General features: G+C 45.7%; 1 protein-coding gene and 1 long non-coding RNA gene across 2 annotated transcripts in view; one reads left to right on the forward strand and one right to left on the reverse strand.

The window, feature by feature from the left end:
* MMRN1 (multimerin 1) overlaps window positions 1–24,264 on the reverse strand; it is a 423,228-nt gene that overhangs the window by 24,344 nt on the left and 374,620 nt on the right. The window lies entirely within an intron of this gene.
* LOC138515825 (uncharacterized) overlaps window positions 7,308–24,264 on the forward strand; it is a 247,397-nt gene continuing 230,440 nt past the window's right edge. The window contains exon 1 of the long non-coding RNA XR_011282169.1: window positions 7,308–7,640. This is a non-coding gene — a long non-coding RNA (uncharacterized lncRNA). The remainder of the gene's footprint in view (window positions 7,641–24,264) is intronic.

The raw sequence follows: 24,264 nt of genomic DNA on the forward strand, positions 1-24,264 counted from the left end.
GAGGAGGGAGGCCTGGCTTGCAGTTTGGTTAACTGGTTGGTTCCACCAGCTCAAGGTTAGGCATTTCTTGCAGATCTTCCCTGTATTCGAAGTTTGGAGATTCGGACCTGCAGCAGGGCTTCACTGAGAGGTTCAGTTGTGGTAGAGGTCCTCTTCTGTCAGCTTCGCTTCGGTCTCTTGATCCAGTGGCGACTCTGCCTTCTCAGTCCCAGAGACCTGCTTTTTATGCAGTTTTCCCCCATTCACACAGCCTGGCTGTCAATCACACAGAAGCGTGGCTGTCCGGCGGGACAATCACCACAGCCAGTCATACAGAGTGTGGCATGGGTCTCCAAGGAGACCCTGTGCAGGGAGTCTCAAACCCCTCCCTCACATCCTGTCCCACTCAGACATTCAGGCGCCTAAGGAGGGCTTCTGTGCAGAAGCCCACCAAAGGACGGCGAACAAAGGAACCAAACCTGGTTTGGCGCACAGAGTAAAACACGAGAAAGACCTTTACAGAAAGAAATGGTGAATAAACCCAGCTGGAACCAAACAAAAGTAAATGGGGTCCAGCGGGTTTAAGTTCGAGGCTACTAACTTAGCCTAAAACAGTACCAAGGCTATTTAAATAGACTGCGGTAGGGAAAATAGGGTACATACCACTGCCACCAGCCAAACCTTAAAGAAAGGGGAACGAAATAATGTTCCACGAGAAACAGACGAAAAGGGATAACTATTAACCTTTTCCAGAACTCTATGTAAGGTAGTTTGTACTGGGTCTGTGAATTTAAAAAGACTAATAAAGTCAATGTTAACTTTACATGTTCTGGGAGAGAGTAGTTAGTCCCAGAAAATGGAGTCTGAGTTGGGAAGTCTAAAAAGACAACCCTGTGTCACTGCACTAAAGTTGCTGTGTGACACACAGTAAAGAAAGATGATGCCTGTGGAGTAGGTGAGGCTCCGAAGTCCATGAGCACATAAAAATGTTAAGCACACACAGCAAAACACATGTAAGAGTGGGAAAAAGTCTTGCACTCTTACCATGTGAAACAAATAAATCCTAGAAAGCCAGCAAAGCTGCTGAGGGACTCTGTAGGTAAGGGAAATTAGCCATTCTGGAGCATTCTTCCTAACACTCGTCCTCCCCGCACCCCAGACTAAGGAACAGGAGGATTTAATCCACTCCTGGATGAATCTCTTCACTCTAGTTGGTTATAAACATCCTAGAGAGACCATCAGCATTTTGGTGGTGACATCCTGACCTGTGCTCAATGGTGAAATCAAACCCTTGCAGGCAGATTGACCATTTTAGAAGTTTTGGGTTCTCCCCTTTAATTTGCATTACCCATATCAAGGATTGGTGGTCTGTCTGAATCACAAAAGTAGATCCATACAAGTATGGTCTAAACTTCTTCAGAGACCACACAATGGCAAAACACTCACGCTCAATGGTTGCCCAACTTGTTTCCTTGTTTCTGGTTCCTTCAGTTTCCTATTGATGAAGCAAATGGGGTGCTCCCTACCTTTCTCATCCATTTGACTAAGTACTGTACCTATACCCGTATTGGATGCATCTGTCTGCACAATGAAGGGTTGGTGGTAATCAGGAGCTCTTAGGATTGGAGCATGACAAAGGGCTTTATTCAGGTTTTCAAAGGCTTGAGTGCACTCCTCATTCCATCTAAACTTTTTAGGGAATTTTGGAGAGGAGATTACATTCAATGGAGAAACTATGGACCCATAGTTCTCTGTGAAATTCCGGTAGTACCCAGTGAGATCTAGGAAGGCTCTCACTTGGGTTTGAGTAGTAGGGGTGGCCCACTTTTGTACAGCTTGTACTTTGCTAGGCAATGGCCTCATTTCACCTCCTCGTACCTCATGACCAAGGTAGACCACTTTGCTTTGCCCAATTTGACATTTGCTTGCCTTTATGGTCAGATGGGCCTGCTCAAGAGCCTGCAAAACATATCCTAAGTGATCAATATGTTTTTTCCAAGTAGGGCTAAACACTGCAATGTCATCCAAGTATGCCATGCAGAAGTCCTCCATCCCATTCAGAACTTAATAGACCATCCTTTGGAATGTAGCAGGTGCATTCTTTTATCCAAAAGGCATAACCTTAAACTGGTAGAGGCCTGCTGGGGTTGAAAATGCAGTTTTCTCCTTGGCATGGTCTGGCAGGGCTGTTTGCCAATGGCCTGACGTCAGATCAAATGTACTGAGGTACTTGGCTGGGCCAAGTTAATCCACCTGTTCATCTGTCCTTGGAAATGGGTGGCCATCAGTCTTAGTGACTGCGTTTACAGCTCTATAGTCCACACAGAATCTCAACTCCTTGGATCCAGCCTTTGGTACTAGAACAACTGGACTAGACCAGGCACCTGTAGAGGGCTCTATAACCCGAGATCAAACATCTTGTTGACCTCTCTTTTGATGTGGGATCTCACTTGTTCTGACATTCTGTAACCTCTGCTTTTCACAGGTAAACCGTCACTAGTGAGAATATCATGCTGGCCCCAAGGACTCAAGCCTGGTGAAAGTGAAAACAGGGTGGCAAACTGATTTAACAGAACCTTGCACTCCTCCTGTTGTTCAGATGTCAGATTAGAAGAGAAGCAAAGCTCCCATTTCTGGTCTCGAGACATATGCCTTCAAACGGTTGGTGTGAAAGACTCTGGGAGCCTCCTTAGGTCTGCCTAAGTCCACCAAATAGTTCACTTTTCCAAGTTTGCCCACAACCTTCAAGGGTCCTATCCATTTCTCCTGCAAGGCCCTCTGCCTTGTTGGCACCATAACTAATACAAGTTGGTCTTGAGTAAACTCAACCATGCTGGCCTTCTGGTCATGCCAATGTTTGACCAGAGTCTGACCTGCTTTTAAGTTATCACTAGCTTCTGCCATCATGTGTGGCATTCTACTCCGGAGACCTATCACATAGTCAGTCACTCTGACTGGCTTGGGGGAAGGAGCACTCTCCAACCCCTCCTTAATCAGGGCCAATGGACCTCTGACTGGATGGCCATAGAGAAGTTCAACGGGACTGTAACCAACTCCCTCCTGAGGGACTTCTCTATAAACAAAGATAAGGCATGGCAGTAGAAGGTCCCACTTCCTTTTAAGGGGTTCCTCTAAAGCACCTATCATGCTCTCCATAGTACGATTAAACCTCTCTACCAGTCCATTTGTCTGTGGATGGTAGGCTGTAGAGAACTTGTAAGTTACACCACCGTTTTTCCACATGGCTTGCATGTAGTGGGACATAAAATTAGATTCCCCTATCGGATATCACTTCCTTAGGAAACCCTACTCTGGTAAAAATACCAAGTAGAGCCTTAGCCACAGCCTGAACCATAACAGTCCTCATAGGTATTGCTTCAGGGTACCTAGTAGCAAGGTCTACTACATCCAGGATAAACCAGTTCCCTGAAGATGTCAGAGGGTCAAGGGGACCACAATGTTGATGCCCACCCTCTCAAAAGGAACTCCCACCACTGGGAGAGGCACGAGGGATGCCACATTCTTGGCTCCACTCTTGCCAAAGGTTTGGTAAGTGTGACAGCTCCTGCAGAATTTGGCAACTTCTGAACCTATTTTAGGCCAGTAGAAGTATAAGGAGAGTGTTTCCTTGGTCTTTTTGAAAATCAAATGACCAGCCAAAGGTATCTCATGGGCACACTGTAGTATCTGGAGTCTGTTTGCTAGGGGAACTACAAGTTTTTTGTAGTCCCCAGGCATAGACTCAGTCGGTTCACTGTAGAAGAGGCCATCTTCCCAGTGTAACCTATGCTTCCGGGCTCTTGCCCATCGAGGTGAGAAGCTGCCTGTAGGCAAAGACCTTCAAGAGTAGGACACTCTCTTTGTCCTCTGCTGAAGTCTTCCCTGTTGGGCCCACCTTCTGCCAGTAAAGACTGCAGCTCATGATGGTCAACAGGGTCGAGTTCTCCAACTAAAACAAAGTCTTCTTCCAGATCTGACTTTACAGAAACTGGATCAACCACACAGGGTTGTACCTCACACTCTACCTCTTGACTTTGGACAATCTTGAGGATGTCCTTGTTGGTAGCACAAGGGTTATATCTGTCTTTTTCTTTGAGGTCTTGGGTTTCCCCTGTGCCTCTTTCTTTCCAGAAATAGCAGTGAGCAACTCCTGTGGACTGGGAGTGATAGTTTCCTACACCAACTTCTCTGGAGAGCCTATCTAGGTCCTCTCCCTTGCAGGCCTAGTGAGCTCCTGTTTTCTTTTACTGGGAGGCCTGGGCGTACTAGACACAACTCCAAGAGTTTTCAGGCCATTACCCAAAAGGACTCTCCCAGGCACTTCACTCTGCACACTAACAGGTATCTTGACAGTCATATCACTACACTGGATGAGAGCTGGTAACTGGGGAAGCATTTGCACATGGCCTCCAGCTAACTTGGTTAGGCATTTGGGTGCCTTTGCAACATCCTTCACCTTGAAAAATGATTCATCAACACAGTTATGCCGGCTCCAGTGTCTTTGATAGCAGGAGTCTCCTGGCCATTCACAAGAACACTATATTTATAATACTCTTTAGTATTATCTGGGATGGAATTAAACATAAATCCTGTTGTTCCCACAAACACAGGGACACTAAAGAAACACTAGCTGAGACTCTCATGCGTTCATCAGCCAGTAGGTGAAATTTCCCACTTGCCATAGGTACTTCTTTCACTGGGGAGAAGGCTAAGGAGACAGTGTGGACCCTGAATGTTTACCCATGCACCTAGGATCCCCTTTCACATGGTCAGTTGACCCCCAAACATAACATTTCCCAAATGGTTTGATGAATGGGGGCTTGTTCTGACCTCCATCTGGTTTGGGTCCAGATGGTACACTAGCCTGTTTCGGTTTCCCTTGTGGCTTACCCTTATTGTTTTGTTTGGGGGCCTCTTTTGGATTGGAGGTATTTGAATTCTCCTTGATTTTCTTCTTTGGCTGATTTCCCTCCTGCTTCTTCTGAGTTGCTCCAGAATACTTGTGAGTAGCCCTGTTGGCAACCCACAAGTCAGCAGCCTTAGTTTACTTCTTGGGATCTATCTCCTTAGAATCAGCCAAGTGCTGTCTGAGCTCAGGAAAGCAGGCACCATAAATTGACTCCAACATAACAAGATTTCTCATACCTACATAAGTGTACAATCATGCTTTTTGAGGGTCCTAAACCTCTTAAGGTACTGGGAAGGGATCTTTCAAAATCTAGCAATTAAAGCTAGCTTCACACACTCATAATCCATCCTATCCCCCCCTCCAACACCATCACAACATCAGATGCAACAGTGGGTAGCCTAGAGAAGAGCCAAGGAAGCAACTGATTCCATGTAATGTCTTGAATCCCATGGTTATATTCAAACATTGCCAACCAATCCAAAAAATCAAGCTTAGCCTCATACATACCAACAATGTCTTTAGGAATACGGGGTCTCTTAGGACTGGAAGACCTAGAAAACTCTGGGAGAGAAGCATTTTCCAAAGACAACTTTTTCTTTTCTAAGGCATGATTCATCTCCATTTCTCTGAGCTTAAGTTCTTGATGCTTTTGTTCAGTTTGAGCATTTAAACGTTTACATTCCAATTCAGGCCTCATCATTTCTAGAGCAATGAATTCAGGATTGAGTGTAGGACCTGTAGGGGTCCAAGTGCACAAAGGTTGAGGATGTTGAGCAGGTAAAGGAGCAGTGAGGCCTACATTGTGAGAAACATCTGCCTCATTTAACTCATCAATAACAGACATTATCATCCTCATCATTTTCCACATTTGCTGAGGGGTTATGTATTTCAGACCCACCCTCCAGACTTTGTTTCTCTAACAACCTTTCAATCAACTCTGACTTTTTGTCTTTAACAGAGAGGTTCCACAGATTTTTCAGATAATACACAGTGTAACTAAGGATGGTCTCCTGACTGTAGCTTTCCATACCAGACATGATTAATATTGCATTTTAGTGATGTTTAGCTTTGTGGTTAGTTGATCCAAGGTAATAGCAGCACTCTAAGTGTAATCACTATACTTGATCCTCACCGCTGTACACCAGTGTAAGGCAGAATCATATGCAGTACCCTTTGGGAACACCACACACAATTAAGACTGCAAGTGACACAGCCCCGTCCACACAGCGTCAAATTACTTGGGTTGCTTCAATACCTCTTGTGTAAAAGCTGGAAAGACCCTCATCTGAGCCCAACCACCTCATAGACCTCTCTGTGCCACACATCCTTTAGGAAGGCATCCCTGTCTCTAAAATTCAGGAATTTCACCACAATTAGCTTATGCGCAGCACCAGGAGTTACTCTCCTCCCAGGCACTCTGAAGGCTCTCTTCACAATAAACAGTGTTGGCAGTCCTTTCAACATGCAGAGGTCCATGAATAACCATTCCAGAAAAAGTTCCATGCTGTGACCCTCCTCGCCTCCGGCAGCCCTATAATCCTCACATTGCATCTGCAAGTGCTCCCTTCCGTATCTTCAGCTCTATCCTCCAATATTCTCACAACAGCAGCAATGTTTTTGAATTTGGAGTGCAACAGTATCACAGTATCTTCCAGAGTGACCAATATCTGTTCAAAAATTGACAATTCAAAGAGATGGTATAGTGTCCTCCTAAAACATCTAATGCACTTCCTGCAACTAATTAAGCACAAGACTGCAAGGCTCATCATGAAGTTGCAACCCCAGGATCATACCACCTCTGCATAAAAGGCTGGCACTGGCTAACGTGAATGAAAATAATATCATAGATATCACTCTGCATTACACATAGGACTTACATTGGATGCAGACCTACCTGTCTCAAACCAGACATCAAGAGGTACAATAACTCCCCGAGAGTTCAGATAGATAGCCGACAGAAACCAATCTTTGTCAAGGTTAAGAAAAGTTGAATAGGATCCCAGGGTGCCTCACTTTGAAATCAACTGCTTTTGTTATCAAGACAGAGGTAAACCGCATAAACCTTAGAAAACTACTTTAAAATCATACATTTACTAAGTGTAGTCTCCTGCCCAGGGACGTCATTTGGGGGTCGCCAGAGGTCGCAAGTGTGACCTCTGTGGTCACAGTTGCAACCTCTGCTGACCTCCTGCGACCGCTGGACTGGAGCATGGGTTTGGCTGGTATTTTCTTAAGAGTTTGTTGTTTTCAACAGGAGACAGACCCCTGTTGAAAACAGCAAACTATTAGTTAAAAAAAGCACAACGTGCAAGCTCGGCGGTGGGCGCCCGCCACTGTCTGCAGAAACGTTCTCAAGCGCGTGTTGGTTGTTCATTTGAGGATTAAAGAAATCACAAGCTCCATGCCTGCGTGGGTGGCGCGCGAGCCAGGCGCCAATGTGACTCCTTGAGCGAGTCAAGCCTTGCAAGGGTTGCTTAGCAACCATTGGCTTAACCGAGAGCGATGCACGATTGTTGCTTTTTATAAGAGCCCAGCCCCAGGGCCTGGCGCTGGCTGGCACGAAAAAAAGAAATGACTGAGCGCGGGCCCGTGGCTCACCCATGGAGGGAAATTAATCTTATTTTGATGCCCAGCCTTGGTGTGTCTCTGCGCAGAGGCTGGGCACCACCAGATGACACGGACATCCGCTCGCCCCTTCCACCTGCTCAAAGGGCAGTTGCTAGCCCCAAAGGGCGGAATGATGTCTGCGGCCGTGAGTATGTTACAGGGGTTTGTGCAACGGTGCATGAGGGCTCATTAATGGGTAACGTGCAGAGCCGAGGATGCAGTAAATATTGTCAAGCGAGGAGAAAGAATAACTGTGCGGCAAAACTTCAAATGTTATTTAAATTGTTGTTGCCTTGTTAATGCCGGCATTCATTTAATCTAGTGACAGTGATGATTGTCTCAAGGGTAGGATTGGGGAATGCAAGGGGGTGACAGTCTCCAGGCACCAATGTCATTGACGGGAGGGCTAATGCTGGCTTGATGTCCCCGTTTCATTTCATCAATGTACGTGCTCGGGGCTGGCTGCCGTGCCGCATGGGCTGTTTGGGATGTCTTATTGCGTTGTGGTTTGAATAGGGATTGCACATAGTATTACTTGTTTGTTTGCATTGGTCCCCTGTCCTCAAGCACAATGCTGTATCAGCTGGATTGGCACTGTTTAACGAAGGTAATTGTCAAGTTGTCCGCTACCTTCTAAGCTGCTCTTTGTTCTGGGGCAATGCTTTTCTTTGACCCATTAGGGGCCAATTTCTTTATTTAGCAGCAGGTACATGCTCCACCGCCTCCCCACAAGCCCCTTGAGTTTCTCATGCTGCATGCAAGTTCCGTGTCCAGTATACATTTGTAAAGTGTGTCCCCAGATGACATTTGACAGAAGGTGCATTTGTCCATTGAAGATGAGAGCTTTTACACCAGTACCCTGGTCATTACTGCAAAGAAGGCTTCTATCTTTAACCTTTTTGTGAGCATTCATCCAGAAAGTATTAGATCAATGTCGTGCTATTAAACCTGTCCAATAAAAAAATGATCTGCTGGGTTGAAAGGTGGCTGACTGTGCAAATAATTTTAGAACCACAGGCAGCCCCTTATATTGTCAAACGCGTCTGGGATATTCGCCAGCAGTTTTGTCCTATGCAAGGGCTACATTTGAAATGTTTTAAATATGTTAGCTCAAGCCTGTAGTTTAGCTTTTGTAGTTGTCTCAGCATTGCACTCTATTATTTAGATATAAGTGCATTTCTGAATCACCAAGAGAAGTTTGTAGTTGTGGTGACTTTATAGTCAGTTTGGACATGTGACATATCATAGTACAGTAATATCGTAATCGTACTGTTCTTAGTGTACTGAGGACCAATACTATGTGATGCCACTTCCTGTTTTGTGAAGGGGTGAAATGTTGTGTAACATCACATCATGTGATGTCACTTGGGGGCGGGATCAAATGACATCACTTCCTGTGATGTCACTTCCGCGACCCCTGGCATTTTGGTGAAATGACGACCCTGCTCCTGCCTGCCCCGCCAATGGCCACATGTGCCATTCTCTTTGAAAGGAAACAGCCCCATGTGCCCTTTGCATATCATCTTGTTGCTGAAAAGGCCATACAAATTGCTTAGCTCATGATGCACATTTCTCCATCTGTCTCTCCTGGTCTTTTGAGACATGCAAATGAACATTATGAGCTTAAAGCACTTCCTCCTGCTGTCAATTTATGTTATATGGTAGTTGCATCATTTTGGATTGTTTGGTCTTTATGGGAGTGATACTTGGGAACATCCCAACTAAATGCTGCTTGACTGTATGTGGCTGTCCATATGATGAGCTTTTTCACCAATATTTTGTGGTGGCATACCGTGAAGGGTATAGGTGTCATGCCTGACAGCTGCACTATCCGTTTCTACTGTTATTAGAATATCAGGAGGGTTTTGTGTTTCTGTGATCAATGACCAGTCATTGCCCATGGTAAGCTTCACCAGTCTTTATTAAAATATATACTTTTTTGAGAAAAGGCCTTCATATTTTTACATAAAACCCACTTCATGAACAGTACTGAGAATGCAAAATAACATGTGGCCAGTTTTATGTTGTGGTCACTAGACGAGTAGGAGTATACCAGAAAGAAAGGTAACATATGTTAACTGTTTTTTATCTCAAATGGTAACCTGAGCTGTCAACCTAAATTATACTATTATATATGCAGACTTACTAAAATGTCTGGTCTGCTAAAAGAAAAAAAAAAAGAATATATATATTTGTATTCCAATTTGAGGGATGATAATGCACTGCACCAGGAGCGGCTCACACTGCTGCTGTTCCATGCATTTCTGCATCTGCATGCACACAAGAGTGACTCCCTCCATCTTCTTATGGGGATGGTGTCCCCTGGTAGTATTGTCAAGATGACCACCCCATATACTTTGAAAAGCAACAGGTTCTGATTACCATGTACACTCTCCATTTCTGGCCTGGAGACAATGCAATGGATGACCAGGAATGCGTGTGTTTAATCCTCCAGGGGATGTTAGGGGCTACAGTATGGCCCCAAAACTCATTCCACTTTGGTTGAAAAGACTAAGGGCCTCATTATGAATGTGCCGGTCCGGTAACAATGATGCCGGTAAACCTACCGGCACCATTCTTACCGGACCGGCACACTCCGAGTCTGTGGGTGGTTGACGTCCTGCCTGCCAGTTCTGACCTGGCAGGCAGGACGGTAGCCTACTCAGACTTTCCAGGAAGCACCAGCACCGTTATTAACAGTGCCGGTGCTTCCGTCATCCCCATTCCCATTGATGGGAATGGGGATTCACATTTTTTCGGCGCCTGACTTCCAGGAGCTCCGGGGCCGTAATCCCCCGATGTTTCCGTGAAGCCCGGTGCTGGAAAAAATCACAACTCCGGCGGAAGCCTGCCGGTTTTACCTGCACGCCTTCCGCCAGAGTTGTAATGAGGCCCTAAGTGAGTTTGGCAAACTGATTTATCCCCATGCTTCAGAAGGATGCATGTGTGAGAGTTGGCCAAGTGACATCATACATGTAACATCTAGAGAAATGTCTATGCTATGCCCTGATAGCTCACACAGTTTCAGGTAGGAGAGCGTTAAAGTAGGCTACTGATCATTCAATACTTTTGAAGGCCTTTGCCCCAGATGACACACTAAGAGGAATGAAGTGCTGATAAGTGTGGAATCAGCCAAAAAGGTGTGAGAACATGGAGAAAGATCAAGTGCAGTGAGATGATATCAGAGGGGAGCTGAAATGCAGAGAGAAGCAGGGCTGGCAAGCAGGCTGTGGAGTAAGGAGTAGGCATCCACAATTGGATCCCAGGGCAGAGAAGCAGAAGTGAGTCAAGCAGAGAGCAAACAGCAAAAGACACGACCCGAAGGATGAGGAGCAGTGATAGAGCTGCATGCCCAAAAGGAAACTACAGAACTTGGCAGAGTGAGCTGAGAAGTGCTAATGTTTGACAGTTGAAGGCCAAACCCCTAGCAGTAATGATTATGAGACTGGGTTGTGAGTTAGCTAGATATGGTTCCACGCCATGACAACTGGAATCAAATCAAGCCTACATAACCAAATAGAGGTTTTATTCTTATTAAAAAAAAAAAAAAAACATTTTGCCCTTCGGTACAAACCTAGGTCATCCTAGGTTATGTCTAAACTTCCTAAGCCAACATTAAGCAAAAGGTGGCACATGCTATTGTTTCATTCTGGTGCGGACTTTGTCAAGGCGTAGCAGTATATATACAACAATTATAACAAAATACCCTGTTCCAAAGTACAGGCAATCGTGGGTTAGTAACATTATGTATAATATTGCAATAGTTGTCTAAGTATTCTGGTACTGTTCATTCACAGTTTTATGATATTAGCAATGTTGGTTAATCAGAATCTATGCCACATTGCAAACTTGTTTCTGCATTAGTATCATGTAATCTATGTGATCACAGCACCGCCCGTAACTGCGCCGACGAAAATGTTGACGCCAATTACAGCGCAGTGCAGTGATCAGATAGATAACTGTGCCTGCATCCCCCGGCCCACATTTTGCTTCCAAACCCCCCCACCCCACTTACCTTGACAGCGGCACCCATCTGTGTGTGCCGCCTACACTCTGCTATCCCTGCGGTGTCAGCTCCACCCACTAACGTGGGTTAGAGGTGACGCTGCATGGTGCTTTTCTTTTTTTGTTTTTCTTTCTTGTCCCCCGCTTACAAAAATGGTAAGCGGGGAAAACCCCTGCAACCCCCGACTCCTGTTACGGCGCCCACGTAGAGAGGGGGACACCCCCGCTACCCCTGCTCTGCTTGGGCGCAGTAAATGTCACCCTTATTTTGTGTGCCCCCAAAGTCGCAGTGACTGCGGGGGCGCACAAATGAAGGCAACATTTTGGTACGATTCTGTATCATGCATTTGTATCCCATTGACATTTCTTCCTTACATTAGCTAGTTGTTATTCCTTATGATAAATTCTAGTTTACACTCACAGTGGGCCACTGTCCATATCATAAATAATCCTTAAGAATTCTCATGTACAGCGTTGTACAGGTTAAGTCCAATGATCACTGCGCATATGTTTGTGATAATGCATATGATTGGGTCTGGAATGGTACTTAGTTAGGGTCTTAAAAACGCGATGCTAGTTCTTCAATAAAAACTGCCAGTTGTTTGCATATGTAAGACCTTATTAGGAGAGTTGGTATCTGAGCATTCAGATGGCAGTGCCCCCACACACAAACAGAGGATTGATTATTCCAGATCCAGTCCTATGCAGAATCACAAACACATGCGCAGTGATCATAGGACTTAACCTGTACAACGCTGTACATGTGAATTCTCAAGTATTATGTATGATATTGGCAGTGGCCGGGCAGTGGCTGGAGATCATTTCGCCACCTCACTGGCAAACTCGTAGTCGGCCGGTGCAGTAAAGTGCTGGTATGTGTTTACTGCACGGGCCAACTTATAATGAGCCCCGTTGTCATGTCAGAAAAGGACTTAAGAATCTCCCCTTCAAAGACTTTGTGATCCTTAAGTGGGGGCCTCACCTCTGCTTCTACTGGTCTCTGATGCAGACCCGTACCCAGACTTTTACTCACCTGTCGTTGGCTGCCCTTGAAAATATTTGACCGAGTTTGAAAGGCCACCCTGTCATTGATCACCCTTATGACCCTTGCCCTGCTATGCAGGTACCCCCTGGACCCGGCTCTTGCAGTCTACTTTGCTTCTCTTCTTGCCTGTGATGGGGTGCTTATCAGTTCACATATTGTCTTTTTCTTTGCTATCTGACTACGCCCGATGAATATCCTTGCAGTCCATTTAGGGCCTAACATGCTGTTGCATTCACAGCCTGTCATTTGAGTTCCTGCCTGCTCCCCTTCTGCACTTACCCCCTCCCCTCTCCCACTAGCACTCACCTGACCTGACTAGTGCAAGGATGGGAAGGTCAGCCCTATCACCCATACGTTCCCCCACCGTTTGGCGTCTTACAAATCAACTGTAAATAAATAGATACATTGAGTATTATTGAAGGTGATTTAGGGCTTCTTCTTTAATAGCAAAACCCTGCTTTTTCAGGGACCAAACTTTGGATAATATGGCCATTGATTGCAAAGAATTGAACTAGTAGAGCAAAGTAGAGGAACTGTGCTTTCAATGGTTGTATGGAGATATATAGCCATGCTCAGGGACGTCATTTAGGGGTTGTCAGGGGTCGTGACTGCGACCTCTGAGGTCTCCCTTGCTACCCCTGTGGTGTCCCTGGTTACCCCCCCAAAAAATAACTTTTTTCTAATGCAATATCTTGGGCTGTGGCTAACGCCATGTGGCTCTTTGCTTCTGGAGTGGCTGGCTTTCATGTTCAGGCCTCTTACAAATAACCACAAAAAAACAGGGGTTCCACAAGTCTAACACTTTCAACAGTGACCCGAAAGAAGAAAGAATGGGAATACCAGATAATTTGTCTTTCTAGAATTCTCGCTTCCTGTGATATCACTTCCGGGTGGGGTCACATTGCATCACTTCCTATGATGTCATCAGAGGTCAAGGTCGTGTGATGTCACTTTCGCTACCCCTGGCATTTTAGTGAAATGACGTCCCTGGCCATGCTACCATTTCTCAATATTAGGCCATGTGTATGAAGACATACGTATACAAGGCTTCTTGTGAGTGACTGCTTCATACCAAAGAAAACCTCCCCGACAACTTCACAACTTCTTTCTTTCTCCCTTTTCCCAGTGTAATTACTTGATAACTGAATAGAGGTGTGAAAATTGGTATTCTAAGACATATCAATAAAGCTTTGCAGCGTACGCATTTGCAGAAATCAATAAAGGTGCAACACTAACCCCGTGGAATGTCATAATGCTATTTTTTCAAATAGAGCAATAACAATAAAAACAAAATGAAGATGCTTAACGCCTGATTGATTTCCTGTAAAATTACCTTCAGTTCGTGTTATTTAATATCATACTTCATAATTGAACCCAAGGAACTATTTTCTGGCTTTCTATGTGCTGTGAGGGGGCATTCATTCCTCAGAGCATGCCATTGAAAACTCAACCCAGGAGCACATATGCTTGATTCCTGTGATTAGACAGCAACACATCAGAGTACTTTGTCTCCAGCCAGTAGTTAAATCTGGACGCAGCACACTGTGGTAGCTGCTGAAGGTAATACAAATGAAAGTATAGTACCAGAAAACCAGAAATAACCTGGACTACTGATCTTCCAATGCATTTAAGGGTTATAGGTCAAAGGATCGAAAACATAGGATCGAATGCCAAAAGGGCCGAATCAAAAGGACCTAAAACCAAAGGGTCGACATTTTTTTTTTTAAAGTTTTTTTTTTTTGGGGGGGTATGGAAGGGCCCCCCCGAAACCCCATTTTTTTGGTAAAAAACATTTTTTTTTACAAAACGAAAACCCAAAAAATATATATTTACAAATAAAAACATTCGACCCTTTGGTTTTAGGTCAAATTGCGTTGACCCTTTGGCATTCGATCCTTTGCTATTTGATCCTTTAACTGGACACCACATTTAAGATTACATGCAATATCTACCGGCATGATGCAGGCAGACGTCTTCAGTAACACAACTATATCCAAAGTTGGTGTATTTATACAGACATAGCATGTTAAATTCATTTTGTATCCTTCAGGCTACAGTCACAAAATGTATAGTTATTTCTTGGCAATTTATTTTCTTTTATGTTGTGCTTTTTTTCTGCTAGAGTAGTGTGTTATTGTGCATCATCAAGCCAGGTATATGTGTTATCATATCGTTTCTCCAGATATCTCGGTCACATATGAATATGCAGGCACCATTTATTTATTAATTATTGCATTTATAGACAGTGCACTTAACCATGAGGCAAGTAGGTTCCGGTTATTGTGTTTCATACAAGTAAGAGGCAGTGAGACATGGTGCAGGCCGACAGGGCACTTAGCAGAATAACCAAGTTTGTAAGTGTTTTCTAAAAGTCCAGTAAGGTGGTTCGGCCCGGAGGGCGTGAGAGAGAGAGGCTATTAACTGTATGACATCCAGCGCCCCTGTCATTACAGGCCAGCTGCAGGGACGGCGAAAAGGGGATGGCGCAGCACGAAACACAGCAGGAAGTGCTGAAGCAGACACCAAGCAAGGTGTACATGTGCTGCTCGTCTTCCCTGGTGACAGCGTGCTTGTGAAGAACTTTACCAGGAAAAGGTGGGACGAGCCAAGATTTAATGGCCCTTTCATCATAGAGGACTGCACCCCCTCCGCCGTCAAGCTCCAGGGCAGAAGGGCATGGATCTTCCTGAATTACATTAAACCCTATATAGGAGAGAGCCCTCCTGCTGCATCCAACTGCAAAGAAACCACAGACAACGGGGAAGAACCTCAGCACATGCAGACAAGATCCATGGCGAGGAAGAAGGACGCATGAGCAGAAAACCAAGACAAAGAACCCGGATGCAAGTTGTGGCATAAAACTGGACAGGTTCCCCAGCCAAGGGGGAATAAGGACATAATGAACACTCTGTACATCCAAGTTGCAGGGTAAAGAGAAGTGCATCCAAAGCCACTACAACATTGATAAAATGAACTTTTTGAAAGCACGACATGCCCAATTAGTACAAAGAATCAAGACTCTGATAGTCTGAAAATAAGACATTGTCTGAGAGTGTAACACCGTATCCTGAAGCAATCAGTCTTGAGACTTTGTTCACAGAATTTATGGTATTCCCCAGTAGAAGCATCACAGAGGATGTGCTTTCCTGTTTCCGGCTAGTATTAGAGACATATCCATCACTTGTAGGGAGAGTTACCAGTATCACAGACTTTATTCAAGATCCGGCCAACAAGACAATAATCTGGCAACTACTGACTGTTATCACGGAAGCCTTCATTGCACTGCCCGAGTACAGTGATAAGGGTACAGATGCTTCCACCACAAGTGATCATTGATGAGCTGACATACACGCTCTTCTTTCGCATCATAGAGGAATGCCCAGGACTCGTCGGGAGAACCACAGATACCTTAACCTTTATCAGAGATCCAAGAAACAACAAATTCTTAAACCAAGTGTGGTACAAACTGAGCTACGTGGTTGCAATCCACACAGCAGGAAAGTGTAAAGACTGTTCACGTCACAAGAAAGGCCTATGATCTAGAGACCAGAAAATCAGAACGAATGTCATTGTCACCAGAAGACAGCAGATATGCATACCATGTCTTCTTTCGACTCATTGAGAACTTTCCAGAACTAGTGGGTAGATCAACCAATGTTGACATACCCACATTCCTCAGATACCAGTAAAGCATGCACAATTAAACAAGCTCCTGAGAGCCATCATAGCGCAGCTGAGAAGTGATTATGTTCATCAACTGCTGAGGAGAGCCTTGTGAAGAGGAAGATGCCAATAAACGTTCTGCTGTGGAGCTGTTCTAACTCGATGGGTCAGACTTGATGGTCGTGCAGTTATGTAATACCTCCGTCCCCAAGTACCGTTCGAGCAGGAAAAAATAACTGCCCTAGCAATCCTTGAGGCCACAGGTGTGGAGTGTCATCGTCAGCCTGGTACCGGGAACGCTGGAAGGACCCCTGAGTGCTGTAAGGCAAAGGATTAGAATCAAGGAAACACCCAAAAGGCAACTGGCAGAGGGAGCAAACAAGGTACAGTGACACCAGCTTACCTAAAGGATGGTAGCATAGGTAGGAGACCTACACAGACAGCAGGGGAAACCAACAGCAGGCTGGGATGATGCAGTTGGCACTCCGGAAACACCTGGGTGAAGCAAGAACTTGATCTGTGGCAAAACTTGAAGCAATCCAAGGTTTCAGAAACAGAGGGACAATCCAGAGCCAAGTCCAGTGTTCAAACAGAGGTCAAGATGATCCGGAGGGTCAGAGAGCGAGCCAAAGTCCAAGGGTAATCCAAAGCAAGTCCAAGTAAAACGTTCCGAGGTCGAGGTAAGGATAGTAACAAGATGCAGTAAGTAACACCTGGCAGTCTTCCGGAGAAGTAGCTGTGAAGCGATGCGCTGCATTTGCCGGCTTCTTTTGAAGCTGCGAGCAGAGTCACGTGACGCATCACGTGACCGCTCGCGCGCATTACGCAGAGCGCAACGCGGCCAGCGATTGGTGCTGCCAGCGCTTCCTGGTATGCTGGCATCGCCGGGTGTGGAGGAGGCGCCATGGCAACCACCACCATGGAAAAGGGTGAAAAGAGGCAGGTCTGCCCACCGTGGTATCCCGCCTGCCGTGCCTCCCTTGCTGATGTGGGTGGAAAACATGATGGCGAGAAGCGCCAGGTAGGGGAGACGGGTGTGAGGGAGAAAGTGGGAGTGGGGGTGAGTGCGGGGGAGTGACAGAGCCCCCACCTAAAGGCCCACGACCGGGTGGGCTGTAAGGGTGCTTGCGGTGAGAAACCGGGCCACCAAACGAGGAGCATGAACATCCCGGGAAGCAACCCAAGAGCGGTCCTTAGGACCGTAACCCAGCCAGTCCACCAGATACTGCAACCCACCCCTGTACATACGGGAACCCAGAACAGCCCGCACTTCAAACACATCAGGGGATGAGACAGAGACCGGGGCAGGAGGGGCAGCCAACCGGGTAGGGCCAAGGCATGGCTTAAGCAGGGAGACGTGAAACACCGGGTGGATCCGCCAGGCGGGGGGCACCGCCAGGCGCAACGACACCGGGTTCAGGACCTTGACCACCCCATACGGACCCACAAAATGAGGAAACAGTTTGCGACAGCCAGGGATGCGCAAATGGCGGGTAGAGAGCCAAACCCGGTTCCCCACCCTGTAGGCAGAGGCATCCGCCCTCCTCCTGTCAGCAGCATTTTTCATGTAGGCCTGGGCTTCGCGCAGGTGGACCAACGTTTGGGCATGGACCGAAACCAGATCCCGAGCACAGGCCGAAGCGGCGGGGGTATCAGAAGAGGAGAAGTCCGGAATGGGGAGAGTACGGGGATATTGGCCATAGAGGGAAAAGAAAGGCGAGAACCCAGTAGCAGAGTGCAGTGTATTGTTGTAGGCGAACTCGGCGAGATGCAACAGGTTGAGCCATGTGTCCTGGTACTGTAATGTCAGACAGCGTAGATACTGCTCTAATGTCTGGTTGACCCTCTCGGTCTGCCCATCACTCTCTGGATGATAAGCAGAGTAGTAGTGAGCGTCGATCCCCAGTAGAGAGGTGAGTGCCCGCCAGAATTGGGAGGTAAACTGCGTGCCACGATCGGAAACTAACACATGGGGCAAGCCAAAAAGACAGAACACAGACCTAAAGAAATGCTTAGCCAAGACTGGGGCTGAGGGTACCCCCTTGCACGGTATGAAACGCGCCAGTTTGGTATAGGTGTCGACGACGACCCAAAGGGTATCAAAACCCTGTGTACGCGGCAGATCAGTGATCAGGTCCATTGAGACCGTGTGCCAAGGCCGTGGAGGAACGGGGAGAGGGAGAAGAAGACCCAAGGGCCAGCCCCTGCGTGACTTGCCCTGCTGGGCACAAACCAAACAGGTATTGACATAGTTCTGCACATCGCGTTTCATAGTCGGCCACCAACACCAGCGTTTGAGGAGGTCTAGAGTGCGATGTTGCCCGGGGTGACCGTTAATGGCAGCATCATGAGACCAGTCTAACGCTAGATTCCTGGTTTCACTTGTGGGAAGGAAGAGCTTCCCGTGTACGAAAGGCAGCCCATCCTGCATAACCGGATCCCATTCTTAGTTGTGCTTGCGAGTCATTTGAAAATGTTTTCACGACTTAGTTCAGGCGAAGAAATTCAACCAAAAGGGACACCACACTGGTTATTTAGCGACCTGCACTGCAAATGAGTCGCTCACCCAGCGGAAGCACACTGCACCTGAACAAGCACTAAATAACCAGTGTGGTGCCCCTTTTGGTTGAATTTCGTCGCCTGAACTAAGCCGCAAAAACATTTTCAAATGACTCGCAAGCACAACTATGGGGCCAACAGGTACCCTGTGCAGACGTCTGATTCACAGTGGCATCTGCAGTAGGACTGAAGCCTACATCCATACATCTAGGACCCTCTCAAGAAGAGAAGACGCAAAATAATTGGGGGACTGGTCCGCATGAATGTAAGGGGGCTATTTCTAGCCCTAAAAACACCAACAGCAGCATAAATGGTTAAGCTATTTTCAGCCCTGATGAAAATGGTCTCCTACCACTGAAACCGGTCGGTTCATCACAACACTGTACCTGCATACTTGAACGCAATAGGTCAGAATAGAGTACGATCAACCCTAATGAAGATAAGGACTGATCAAGGATCATTACTGTGTATAAAACACACAGAAATATAGGAAAAACGTTCTATATTAACAACAGCAAGACAAAAGAAAAAACAAAACAGAAATAAAAAAAGAAGCTGACGCGAGGACTGTAGGTCCCAGTTATACGAAACATACCCACCTCCCAGAAAATACATTAATCAGGGATAAGTGGGGGTCTTTTAAAGAAAGAACCTGCCCTGAAGGGAAAACCTAATAAAGTCAACCTTGCTTCATCTTGAGGACAGCTTTTTATGACAAAACAACAGAAGTGTTTCCAAAACCTTTTTGTTTTTTAAGGAACTATTATAAATAAAATTACCCAAATCCTAATGTGAAGACACATGGAACAAAGATGAACATGTGAAAACAGCTGGGAGTTTGAAGGGAGTGATAAAAATATGGACTCCAAAGGCTCACACATTCACACCATCATGTACAAACGCTGAAGACGATGAGCAAGACACCGAAGAATCAAAAGAAATTAATGCAAAGGAGGTTGCAGAAGTGGTCGATGAACCGACCAGAGGGGGGAGTGTAGAGGAGGTCCCAGACATGGCCTGCACACCTTCCCCTCATTTCGAAGTACCAGGAGCATACTCACCAAGGTATGTGACCTATGAAGAGCAAATTAACTTACAAAGAGCTGCACTGGCACTCTGCCCAGTATACATCAGAAGATCCATACCGGTTGAAGCACCCGTAACCAGACAACCCATGGCAGCACGGTACCCTATCAGACAGCCATACCAGTCACTGATACGAAATGAGGAGTACTTACACACTGTCCATGAAGAGACCCCAAAAGCCTTAATGGAAGGCCAGTGCAAATGACACAAGGGCCTGAACAGACTCGTGAATGAGCAAAAAGCGGCTATTGAAGACAAGCACGCCAGTGCGAGTAACTACGAAATAAGTGTAATGGACACAGAGAAGAGACAATGTTAAAATGTGAGGAAACGGTGCTACGTGACAAGATGGAAGCAACCGACCTGCTAAACGTGTGTAAATAGGCTTGAAACGCAAGATGCTAAGAAATCGATACTGCTTGCAATGCTTAGTAGAAGATAGAGCGGCAAGCGCCAACCATATATCTACCTCAATAAGGCACATTATACAAGTGTGACTCGATTTTGTAAAAGCAGAAATGTACCCAGGCGGCCAGAGGCCTGAAAGGCCAAGTTTCGAAACCCAGCCAAAGACAAGAGAAGGATCGGAATCGAAACTCAACAAAGGGCGGCTCATGCCCAGGAAATCGAGGTCACCCAGAGAAAGGGAGGAGAGCGACAGCTAACAATACTCAAACTTCAGAGCCTACCAGCCTGCCTCATGAAGGTCAAGATAAGGGGGTCCAATGCAGGTGGCAAGGATGAAACAGACTTAAATGCGCTAAAAGCTGGAAACTAAAGCAGATTCATGGTGAACTAACACGTGACCAGCCAGACGCGAAAAAGTACCATCACCCAGGATCCAGGGATGCCATAACTTTTCCCGATAAGAGATTACAGTTTTGGGGCCATCCTTAGCCAACTAATTGACGCATCGCCCTAAACGGCTGATTGATGGAAGGGAGGCAGGGTGAAACTTGGGACACCAGGCACAGGTGTGTCCATTCTGCATGCAGCTAATTAAAAGTGGAAATTTATGTCTAGGGGTGTAACCTGCCCAATCACAATGGACCAAGTTATCTGGAGTCCTATAGATATTGTAACCAATAGGACGTCGTAGTTGTAGTGACGTCTATCACGCGTGAGGGATTTGCGTAGACGCCCACACGATAAGAGTTATCCAATCAGCATGCCCTATTATCCTATACAGATATAACACCTATACTTAAGTTACCTTTCCTAACCAATTATATTGCATGATGATTTTTTATAGAAATTAGACCTCAGTGATGATGATTTTTGCCTATAAGAATTGCTGTTCGACTGAGGTTCGAGGAAGTCGGAGCGAGACAGGTGATCGCAATGATTTCCATTTGTTTCTCTGTTTGATGTACTTGTCATTAAACGGACTTCCCTTTGTCAACTTACTTAGTCCTCATTATTGAGTCGTGTTGGAGTAAGTGAATCCTGCACCCCCTATCCTCACATGGTGCAGCTATCTTGTCTTACAAGTTCTGGAGGGTGAGCGCTGACCTATGGGCCCGTCAGTGAATTCCTCTCTTCTGGAACAATGGCGCCGGTAGCACTACCTGCACCGTTGTTGTCTTTCTGCCACATTGGTAATGGGACCCACTGTCTTCAAGTCAAGGGCATGAAGACAGTCGTACTCTCATCTTCATCTAGACTCCTCACATCCATCCGTGTCATCTGGATCTTGCTGCATCATTTCTAGGACTCCCTGCATGTCATGCCTGCTACTGAAAGGCAGTGAGTAGTGGTGCTTTTTCCAGCTGTGACTAGTTTTGATAGATCGAGTTTTAAGACTGGAGCTCCCTGCACTACAGGTAAGAATAACTGCCTTATGTTTCCATGCCTACATTAAATACAACATTGTGTATAGGAAATCCCAGTCCTGTAGTAGTAGGAATGTGGAAGGGATGTTTCTTGGATTATGAACCAATGAGCAGGTGCCTATATTCATCCAAAGGCAGCTGGCTGACACATGCTAAAGGAATTAACATGCTCACTCTGTGGTGGCTGAACCTTAAAGAAATAGTAGAATATTGTTTCTTAGCATGTTTTGCCTACAGATACAGTTGGTCCTTATTTAACATGCATTTGACTTCTGAGAATCCCTCAAAAAGCATAACACTGGATCTGTAGCTGTGCCGCTTACCCTATACACCAGCCCATGTGTCGATGAATCCTAATGTCCATATTTCCGTAGTCTGAGTACATTCAGGCAACAGCAGTTTTCAGATTCCTGCTAAGTGATAGCAGGGTCCAAGATAGTTTTGTTATGCTATATTATGTTGTGTTATGCTGAAATTAGTCTATAACGTGCATTAAAACCATATGTTTCTTTATGATGGTTCAATGTCTGAAAATCCTAGCACATTGGGAATTTAAAAACAGAAACAGCTGTAAGATTAATGTTGGTGGGGTATCCCAGAGGTCTGGGGCTTACTATGAACTCACCAGTTCAGCTCCCAAGGGCCCAACAAGCCTGCCCCCAGAACAAACAGAGGACTCAGCAAGGGCAAGCTAGAACTGTTGTTTATTACAAAAACCGACAGGGATCAGACAGGACATTCAAGAATCTCTGCAATCTTCATTCCAAACATCGTGTCACCACATATTTATTCAAAATTGCATCACAAACTGGGCCCTCCCCGAACAACCGATCACCCACATTCATTGGGTGCTCGGAGTGGTTTACCTTATAGAATAATCGTATACATCTTATTCGAGTGGCCTTCCGATGTCAGGAGGTTGGTCTGCCACTTCCCCCTGTAACAAACTATTACATTGTTGCAGTTTTGCAGGATTACCATCGGGCCTTTCTGCTGCCATCCACCCCTGGATTTCTGTCGCCTGATTGGCTGGAACTGGTCTCCTCAGGAATGGGACCTTGGTTCGGTTCTCAGCCCTCTGTGCACCTCTTCAAGGTCATGCAAATTACTATGTGTACCCAATGTATCTGTTAGCAACACCACTTTTGCCTATGAGAGTTCTCTCCTCATTGCAACATTGTTAACTTGTTCATGATTCACTTCTCATCTGGGTTTCTGAGAACTGTTCATCTTCACACCGCTTGTGAATAATCATAGCTCGGCCACATCTATTGGCTGAGGACCACAAAATCGAGCTCTTCTGGTCTGCAATTATGAGGATGTATTCTGTTTTTCTGCAGGTGGCTTCTTGTCGCCTTATGTTTGGAATGTGCTGCTTGTCTCTGACCTTGGCTGTGAACCCTGGCCTTCCTGTTCTGTGCAGCCTGGTTCTGCTTTTCTCTCATCTCTTGTCCTGCATTTCGAGGCCTTATGTGATTATGACTTCTGCACACTTATATAGTGCTATGTTGTCTATCGGTTAGTCCTATTTGGCCCTGCCAGGCTCCTTCCATAATCCAGTAGTTCCTTATGACTAGTTGCCATCAGCGTCTGCAAGCTTGCTCTTAATCTCTTTGTTGCCTTGCATTCAGCGTTTCTGCATTTAGCTAATGAGGAAAATAATAAAAGCTTTGAGAGTATATATATATGTTTCTGTCCTCTATCTACATAACTGTATAAGTATGTTCTTCGTGAGTACGAGTGCATGCTTGTGTAGAGTTGTGCAGTGTACTTCATGACTAACGTGGCTACGTCGTGGTGTCACTAATTACATCAGCACAGTGGTTTCTCAGCATTTAGTCAACGTCATCCATCGAGGCATTTGGATCTATTACTACTGTTGAAGCACCTTTACCCATATGGATATTCACTGGAAAGGCTGTCTGAGCGAATACCTCTCTGCATACGTGTCTACTGGGGGTTGTCCAAACAATGAGTGGCTTCATACATTCTTGACTCTTCAGGCTGTCATGTTCATGGGGATGAGTGGGGGCTTTCCTGAGACCCTCTCTTCAGATGCAAGATTAAAGCAATACTATCACACTGTGAAAAAACACGTCTGAGATGCACCAGACAATAATGCAAATTTGAATCAATAAGATTCTGCAGTTGTATTGTCAGTAGTACCTCAACCTCCTGTAACTCATCTAATTTATTGATCAGGCCTGCTCAGTGAATACATTGCCTATAGAAAGCTCAAACATCTGCAAGCACAAAACTTAACCACAAAACATAAGTGTGTTCTTGTATTGTCAAGAGCCAATTGCACTAAATAATGTCTGTGTTTTTCATCCAAGAGCTAATCACGTCTGCAAAAAATAATCACAGGCCCCTGTGCCAAACGGGTATGTTTTACCATACAAAGACACAATTTCGAGTGGTGGCATGTTGATTTGTCCCATTGTTCTTCAAATACCAATGCTAACTTGCAATTAATTCCCATAATAGTGCAAATTCCGCATTTTTTACACTTTTACATAGAGCTAATCCACCAGATCATTCGGAAACTTCAAGGCCTAAGAATGACTCTGTTTTCCCTT

The sequence above is a fragment of the Ambystoma mexicanum genome, chromosome 6q (assembly GCF_040938575.1).
Source record: "Ambystoma mexicanum isolate Mex_15411 chromosome 6q, UKY_AmexF1_1, whole genome shotgun sequence".
Lineage (NCBI taxonomy): Eukaryota > Metazoa > Chordata > Amphibia > Caudata > Ambystomatidae > Ambystoma > Ambystoma mexicanum.